Source organism: Aethalodelphis obliquidens, unplaced genomic scaffold (genome assembly GCF_003676395.1).
Source record: "Aethalodelphis obliquidens isolate GAN/ISIS:26980383/991018 unplaced genomic scaffold, ASM367639v1 scaffold40, whole genome shotgun sequence".
In the NCBI taxonomy this organism is placed as follows: domain Eukaryota; kingdom Metazoa; phylum Chordata; class Mammalia; order Artiodactyla; family Delphinidae; genus Aethalodelphis; species Aethalodelphis obliquidens.
In genome coordinates this window covers 1,496,713-1,505,111 of record NW_020837984.1, presented here as the reverse complement: position 1 = coordinate 1,505,111, position 8,399 = coordinate 1,496,713, and the positions used below count along the sequence as shown (strand labels likewise).

Sequence of the window (8,399 nt, the reverse complement as noted above, 5' to 3'; positions counted from 1 at the left end):
ATGGGTGGGGTTGTGTTCCTGTCTTGCTTGTTGTTTGGCATAGGGTGTCCAGCACTGTAGCTTGCTGGTCATTGAGTGGAGCTGGGTCTTAGCGATTATATGGAGATCTCTGGGGGATCTTTCGCCGTTTGGTATTATGTGGAGCCAGGAGGTCTCTGGTGGGCGAATGTCTTGAACTCGGCTCTCCCACCTCCAAGGCACAGGCCTGACACCCGGCTGGAGCACCAAGACCCTGTCAGCCACACGACTTTTGGGAAGTCTGAGGTCTTCTGCCAGAGTTCAGTAGGTGTTCTGTAGAGGTTGTTCCACATGTAGATGTATTTCTGATGTATTTGTGGGGAGGAAGATGATCTCCACGTCTTACTCCTCCGCCATCTTGAAGGTCTCCAATGTTTTCTTATTCAATGGTGCTCATCTGTGAGCTAGTTTTAGGGTCACTGCCACCTTTCACAACATCCTGCAAAGCAAGTGAATTACTGAAGCACATCACCCTCAAGAATGTGAGTGTCTGAGAGAGACTTGAAATCTATTCCAAGGGTGGATTGTGCTAATGTTGCCACCTAATTTCATTGATTGGATTAGGCAGGTGAGTTGCTTTGGAACATGCTGTGGCTTTGGCTTAGCCTTACAATTAATGTAACCTGGTGAAGTGACTGGGGCAGGTGGCCCTAAGGGCGTGTGGTGATGTGGGTGGTGCGCCAGATCTCATGTTGGAGACTAAGGCTCAGGTTCTGGCACTGCCACTTTACCAATAAGTGATCTGAACAAGTTTATCAGTCTCTTTCTTTGCCTTTAAGTGAAGAAAATTGTGCTTTACCTGTAGAGTTCTTTTCAGTTCTCAATATCTGTGAATTAGGCTGTTAGATTATAATTTTCAGTACACGATTCAGCAAATGTTTTCAGAAGGCCTTTGGTATGAGCAGTCTGAAGACAAATGAGAATTCTAGAGATTGTATTTAAAGTGGTACCTAATGGGTTCCTGGAATTTTTGTACATTGACACCATGATATAGCTTCATATAGATTGCACATTCTGCTATAATTCCCAGAAGATGTTGGAGCAGTCATTGACCATTTCCTTAAGTAAACCAATTTGTTGCCAAATTCCCTTTCTCCTTCTACTCTTAGCCCTGTGGACAGCACATGAGAATTGAACTACTGCACTGTTTCTTCTAATGGTCACAACCAAATTTATGCTACTGCATATTTATGTTTCCTATAAAGTTATCTGCAGACAGTACCATAGATAGTTAAATATGATGAGATGCACACTGATTAAATTGATACTCTTGGTTGTTTGATATTTATGGAGAGAAATAAATAATGAGATTGAGCTAAAGGTTATCCCCAGCAGGAAAGAAAAAGGTCATCTAGGTGTATGCATAGCAATAAACTCCGTTTAAAAATGGTTTCTGTGGGAAATAGAGCTAGTTAGAATTGTCTTGTTTTTTGTTGTATAGTATGTACAGTAAAACTTTTCTTTATGATTTATTTTAAAATATATGAAGTTCAGCTTAGCCTCTTAATAGCATTGCCTAATAAAACTGCAGAAATAGATAATTGTATTGGGTAATGGAAACTGGAAGAGGCAATCGAATAAGAGAAAAAATGGTGAAGCACAGCAACTGAAGAACCTTGTTTCAGGGGGTAGAGTTACAGAAAGAACACTAACAATTTTTTTTTCTTTTTTCTTTATTTTATTTTATTTTTGGCTGCGTTGGGTCTTTGTTGCTGTGCGCAGGCTTTCTCTAGTTGCAGTGAGCAGGGGCTACTCTTCGTCGCGGTTCACAGGCTTCTCATTTTGGTAGCTTCTCTTGTTGCGGAGCACGGGCTCTAGGCTCACAGGCTTCAGTAGTTGCAGCATATGGGCTCAGTAGTTGTGGCAGGTGGGCTCTAGAACACAGGCTCAGTAGTTGTGGTGCACGGACTTAGTTGCTCTGCGGCATGTGGGATCTTCCTGAACCAGGGCTCGAACCCATGTCCCCTGCATTGGCAGGCGGATTCTTAACCACTGCGCCACCAGGGAAGTCCCAAGAACACTAACAATTTATCTTTTGATTATCTGAAAGATATATGGCACATTTGAGGAAGTATAAAGCACAAATGATAACCCTGAAAAAGAAGACGAAGAATGGCTATAATTATGATCTTTATATTTAGAGATCTCCAAATTTGAAGATCATGTAAACATTCCTTTGGACAACTTCAAAATTAGAATGTATATCAAGTCTTATTAGGCATGTACTCAAGCGCTATGTGGTGGAGATATATCTAGAACACCAAGATGACACCGTGATGATTAAAGAAAGGGACTTCCTCAAAAAACTTATCAAAAATGAAAGCTTTAAAAATGTGTATGCCCCTTGATGCAGAAACTTCATGATCAAGAATGCATCCCAAGGAAATATAGATACACATGACAATTTTCTCTGATGGTATTTAGTCAGTTTTATTTATAATTAAAAAGAGAAAGAAAGAAAAACTAGAAATGACTCACATTTCCATCAATAAGTAGTTATTTACATTAATTGTGCACACCCATACAAAGGGAGACTATTTTAATGATACAGGATAGGATGGGGGCCATTTAGTGCAGGAAGCAGGGGGAGGAGTATGGTGAACATTTCTACTTTCTTGTAGTCTGGAAAATTCTCAGATAAATGAAGTTTATCTTAGAAATCTTTCAACTTTCCTTTATGTTCTTCTCTCTCCTTTTGGACTCTAAAATTCTCAAGCTAACTCAGTCACTATAACACCTCTATGTCACAAAGTTATGTAGACTCATCTCTCCTAAACTGTTATGATTCTTCCCTTCCTTCACTGATAAATCCACAGAATCTCTCAAAAGATTCTGGGGTTTTGTTTGGATTTTTTTTCATTACAATCACAACATGGCAGCAGTGCTGGGATTCTGATGAAGGGTTTGTGTTACTGTTTTCTAAGAAGAGATAATCTAGAAATTAAGTGTTTGTAGTCAGTGAGTGCCTGCAGTATCTTTCATAGAATCAGATCACATTTGTTCTGTGCACGAGCAGTAGCAAACAACTGATATTTTTAGTGGCAAATTGTCCCACTCCTACACTGGCAAGGCAAATCATATGCACTTAAAAGTAGAAAAGGGAGTCAAACACTTTGAGGCTGCTTGTTAAGGGGTTTCCCTTTTTGCAAAGAACATGACTAATTACATCTGAGTATATTTTCTCTTAATTTTTTAAAGCACTTTTACATCTCCTTTCATTGTATCCTTATAATCACCTGTGCAGAAGGTAGGTGACATACTATTGCACCCATTTGAGAAATGATGAAACCGAGACACAGGATTTATTTGTAGAGCAGTAATAGGATGCAGGGTGACTGACTCTGAGCTGGACATTTTCTCTTATAGATCCCAAGCAGGAGACCCCTCTAGCCAGTAAATTATTACTATAGAAGTGAGGTAGAATGTGAAACAATTCCCAGGAACTCAGCTTGGGCTTATAGTTTTACAGTTCCATTAAAAACAAAAACAAAAAAACAGGGCTTCCCTGGTGGTGCAGTGGTTGAGAGTCCGCCTGACGATGCAGGGGACACGGGTTCGTGCCCCGGTCCGGGAGGATCCTGCATGCCGCGGAGCGGCTGGGCCCGTGAGCCATGGCCGCTGAGCCTGCGCATCCGGAGCCTGTGCTCCGCAACGGGAGAGGACACAACAGTGAGAGGCCCGCATACCGCAGGAAAAAAAAAAAAAATCAGAGCAGCTGTTTGTCTTTGATGGAGAGAAAGAAATGGAAGATTTTCTATGCTGAGGTAATGATACATCTAGACCAGTGGTTTTTAACCAGGGGCAATTTTGCCCCCTCCCCTCAACCCTCCCCCAAGGATATCTGGCAATGCCTGGAGACATTTTTGATTGTCTTAACTGGGAGGGAGTATTACTGGCATCTCATGGGTAGCAGCTAGGCCTCCTGCTAAATATCCTACAAAGCACAGGACAGACCCCACAGCAAAGAATTATCCTGTTCATAATGTCACCAGTGCTGAGACTTGAGGAACCCTGCTCTAGATGTCTCTCTGCCTTGGTTAATGGTGGTTGGCATGCTCTCAATTAGTCACATGTTCAGTCTCTGCCGTCAGAATTACATAAACTAATGATGGGCAAAACTTTTAAAAAGAGAGGTCAATAATATGTTCCCTTTCCGTCCCATATGGTTCTTCCTCTTAATTCTTCACCCCCTCTCTCAATCCTTGCTCCCCAGTTGTCATCCTCCCCACCTCCCCAGCTTAATTCATATTTCTGTGTTTCCCCCAGCCTTTTCCTCTTTGACATAAAACTGATGTGGTACCTCTCCACTCTGGCCCCTCTCACTTGCTCTCTGACTGAGCACACAGTCTGGCAGAGACTGGGTGATGGATGAAGTTGCAGGCCCTTGGAGGCACCACCAGGAATGCTGACTGGGTCTCTCTTGGGAACTGCCTATCTCAGAGCTTCTGCTATTAGTTTTGAAAGCCTGCCCAGAGTGCCTTAAAGAAAACCCACAGGCTAATTTTCCCAGAAGCAGAGTAAACTATGCTTCTCTTGGGAGGAGGACAAACAATTATATTCCATACTGCCCTACACATTGTAACCCTATTTGTTTAATATCAGTGAACTATGCCTAGGTAGTCTCTGGACATTCAGATATTTTCAGCTTGCTCTTAGACAGTGGCAGAATTGAATGTACTAAATTAGAGGAGCAATTAGAGTATTGAAGAGAGTTTCTGATTTGGGGGGAAGGAAGGAGGTAGAGAGGGCCAAATTATTTTGGTATTTTATTTTCCAAAAGAATGCTGACGCGGATGAGAAGCGTTATCCACATCTCAGTAATAAAGATTAGAACTACATATCTTAAAGAAGTGACTTCTTGCATGTGATTGGGCTAACCACGACTATTTTAATCAGTCTCATTAGGGTTGGCTCTGAACTAGGTAAAATGTGTCAGTTTCTTCAGCTGAATTTTCATCTAGCTCAGCAGTTCTCAAAGTGTGGCCCCCATACCCCTGGGCCCTCGTGAGATGCTTTCAGAAAATCTGAAAGGTCCAAATTTTTCTCATAATGATATTAAGAAATTATTTGCTTTTCTTTTTTCTGTACCACTCTCCTCACTCATTTTGCAGAGGAATGGTTATGAGAACCCCTGGTGCCTTGGCACAAGTCAAGCAGTGGCTTTCAAGTGTACTAGTTTCCAATGTCTTCCTCACCTCCATGCACTCGCAGTAAAAAGAAAATTCAGTTTCACTTAAAATTTTACTTAAGATCCTGTTGAAGCAGTAGAAATTATTAATTTCTGTCAAATCTTGACCCTTGAATACCCATATTTTTAATATTCTGGTTGACAAAATGGGAAGTACACATAAAACACTGTGGCTACATATTGAAGTACAGAAGTGCAGTAGTTGTCTTGAGAAAAAGCACTGCACAATTGGTTTGAGTTGCAAGCTGAACTAGCCAATTTTTCCATGGAGCACCAGGTTTACTTGGAAGAACTACTGAAATACAAACTATGGTTATTCAAACTTGGGTGTTTGGCAGAACGTTTCAAAAAAATAAATGAAGTGAACCTATTATTTCAAGTGAAAAAAAAAACCTACAATATTTTCTAAAGTTAAAATTTGAGTTTTTAAGCACAAATCAGAATTTTGGAAAACTTGTATCCACCACTGTGAGTTTGACAGTTTCTGAATACTAAAAGACTTTCCTAATAAGATGAGTGGTGATATTAATTAATGTGATTGTATAGTATTGTATAAGGAAAAGTGTCAACATTGGGAAGACCTGAATAAATCTTTGTACTGATATTTTTGATATAACCAATGAATAATGTTACCAAATCATGGATGGGTGGATGATTCATTCAAAGTGCAAGACAGACCAATGGATTTTAATGTAGCAGAGTAGAAGTTCATTGATGTGAACTTTTTGTTCACAAAAAAGCAATGAACCAAGTTTGTTGGTTTCAGATTCAGACTGCAAATAACCTTTAAAATACCACAACTTACTGGGTTTTGGTGTAGTATCCAATAGTCATATTAACAATTATCTGAAAAGGCTATTAATATGCTCCTTCCTTTTCCAAATACATATCTATGTAAGGCCAAATTTTCTTCATATACTTCAACCAAAACAACATGTTGCAACAGATGGAATGCAGAAGTAGATGTGAGAATCCAATTGTCCTGTATTAAGCTAGACTTTAAAGACCTTTGCAAAATGTAAAATAGTATCTCTCATCTCACTAATTATTCTTTGTTTTAGGGAAAAATAGCTCTTTCTCACAAAACTTAGTTATGTTAACATGAAATGAATGGGTATATTCATATTATTATTTTTTTTGGAAGAAAAATTGTCTTATTTATTTTTAAAACCAAACCACTAGGAAAATATATCACAGTCTTGAAACAGCAAACAGATAGGCTATATTATCAAGTCATAAGTTGGTAAAAACACAACAAGGTCCTTAATAAAACGAAAAGGTGCCCAAACTGGGGCAAGAACAACACGTCGCAAAAGTGGTATTTGGTGACGGGGGGCTGTCCCGTTTTTTGCCGTAAAGGAGTCACAGCTTGCCCCTGAGTTGCTTACTTTTTCTCCTTTGACCTTCGTGTTGCCAAGGGATTGTTTCAACAGAGTTCTGTTATTACAGGGGGCAAAGTAAGCAATACTGGGTTTAGGCTTTCATTCTATTTTGTTTTATGAAAACCAGATTTTTCCAAAGCCAGTGCTTCACAACTCTCTTAATTAAGCAGCTAACAATTCCTCTTTCGCTGTTCATTCCTGAATACTAACAGATAGCACAATCAAAATCCCCTTTCCCTTCAAGGGTGAGTGTCACTGCAAGATTGTCTTGTCACTCGGCTGACTCTGCTGCAGACAGCCTCAGGGCTCGTCATGGCTGCCAGTCAGAGGGAAGGTTTGCTTCCCCTACCAGTGTGATAGCGCTTCTTATATTTTTGCAGGGTCTCCAGGCTGAAAGATGTCATGTGTGAGAATTTTAAGAAATGCGCATCCACATTTTGATGGCCAGAACTGAATATCCGCAAGGACCCTTTCAGAGTTTTTATCCAAACTGCCTCTCCCAACTCTATATCTTAAAGTAACTTCATGCCCTTGTATATAAAACAAAACCAAGCAAAACAAATCCCCAGAAGCCCCCTTTCCCCTTCTGAATTAGTGACCTCACGGATTTTGTTTTATTTCCAGTTTGTGGGAAATGTTGTAGCGATCCTTCTGGTAAACAGGAGGTTGGCAACAAACAGAAATACCTCTCCTCACACTCCACCAGCTCATAAGCAGGTCAGATGAACCTGCCAGCCTGCTGGTATCTGTGTACTAAGAGGATGTGGTACCTTGGAGGGCTCTGGTTTGGTACAAAGGAGACTCCCTGTTGCCAGGATAAGCACTTGCCACATGAAATTCAGGCTCATAAAAACTCTCCTGTGCTATCTCTGACCCCAATTTTAGCACCAGTTTTTTTCACTTTCTAGGATTCAAACACAAAGGAACCAGTGTCCAGAGGCAAGTGACATAGGCCTTAAACTTGCTGCCATCCTTAATTTCCTCATTCATAAACTTTCCTTAGAAAACCCGAACCCCCATTCCTCTTTTTAAATAGATTCCTGCCTTCAGCCCCGATGGCCAATAGCAGACATCTATTTCCCAATGGATGAGAGAGACTCCTTCATCTTCTTGGTCATGGTTGGGATGAGGTTCATGTGGTCATCCACACACGTGGTCACACAGCTCTCCAGCTGCCGTTTCACCTGAAGCTCTTTACTCCCCGCATCTATTGAATCTTTGGCATTGTCGTTGCAATGCATAGTGCACCGGGCCAGGCTGTCCTGGAACTTCTCCAACTCGCTGGTCACCAGGGCCTGGGCTTGAGCCAGAGGTGCATGGCAGCGCTCAATGCAGTGGTGCACTTGCTGCATGGACGCCTGGCTGTCCTCACAACAGCCGGCGCTGCACCAGTACGTGAGGCCCTGCATCTTCCAGATGTTCTCTCTCTCCAGGCTCTTCATCATAGAGTCCACCGCCTCCTGCGCGCGGAGCTGCTGCAGCTCCGCCATGGCAACCCCACGCTGCTTCCTGCCGCGCCGGCGCCCACATGGACTCCCGCGCACGAGCCCCTATTAATATTATTTTGAAATAGATATGTAAAAACTTTCTGTTTTAATTTATATTACAGTAAATGTTAATAGCTAAAATCCACATCACAAAGGGTGTAAAGGGGTCCTGAGAACAATGATTTGGGAAGCACTGATCTAGAGTACCATAAATTGCAGTATGGGCACTGCAAACGATCTCTTCAAAGCAAATATGGGCTATTTCCTTTCCTCATTTAAAACAATAATCATTACATTTGGATAGTGTTTTGTACCCGAAGTGCT

At 41.3% G+C, this 8,399-nt stretch overlaps 1 pseudogene; it reads right to left on the bottom strand.

Moving 5' to 3' along the window:
• Positions 1–7,338: 7,338 nt before the first annotated feature.
• On the bottom strand, positions 7,339–8,078 carry LOC113633518 (protein FAM136A pseudogene; annotated as a pseudogene).
• Between the last annotated feature and the right edge of the window lie 321 nt (positions 8,079–8,399).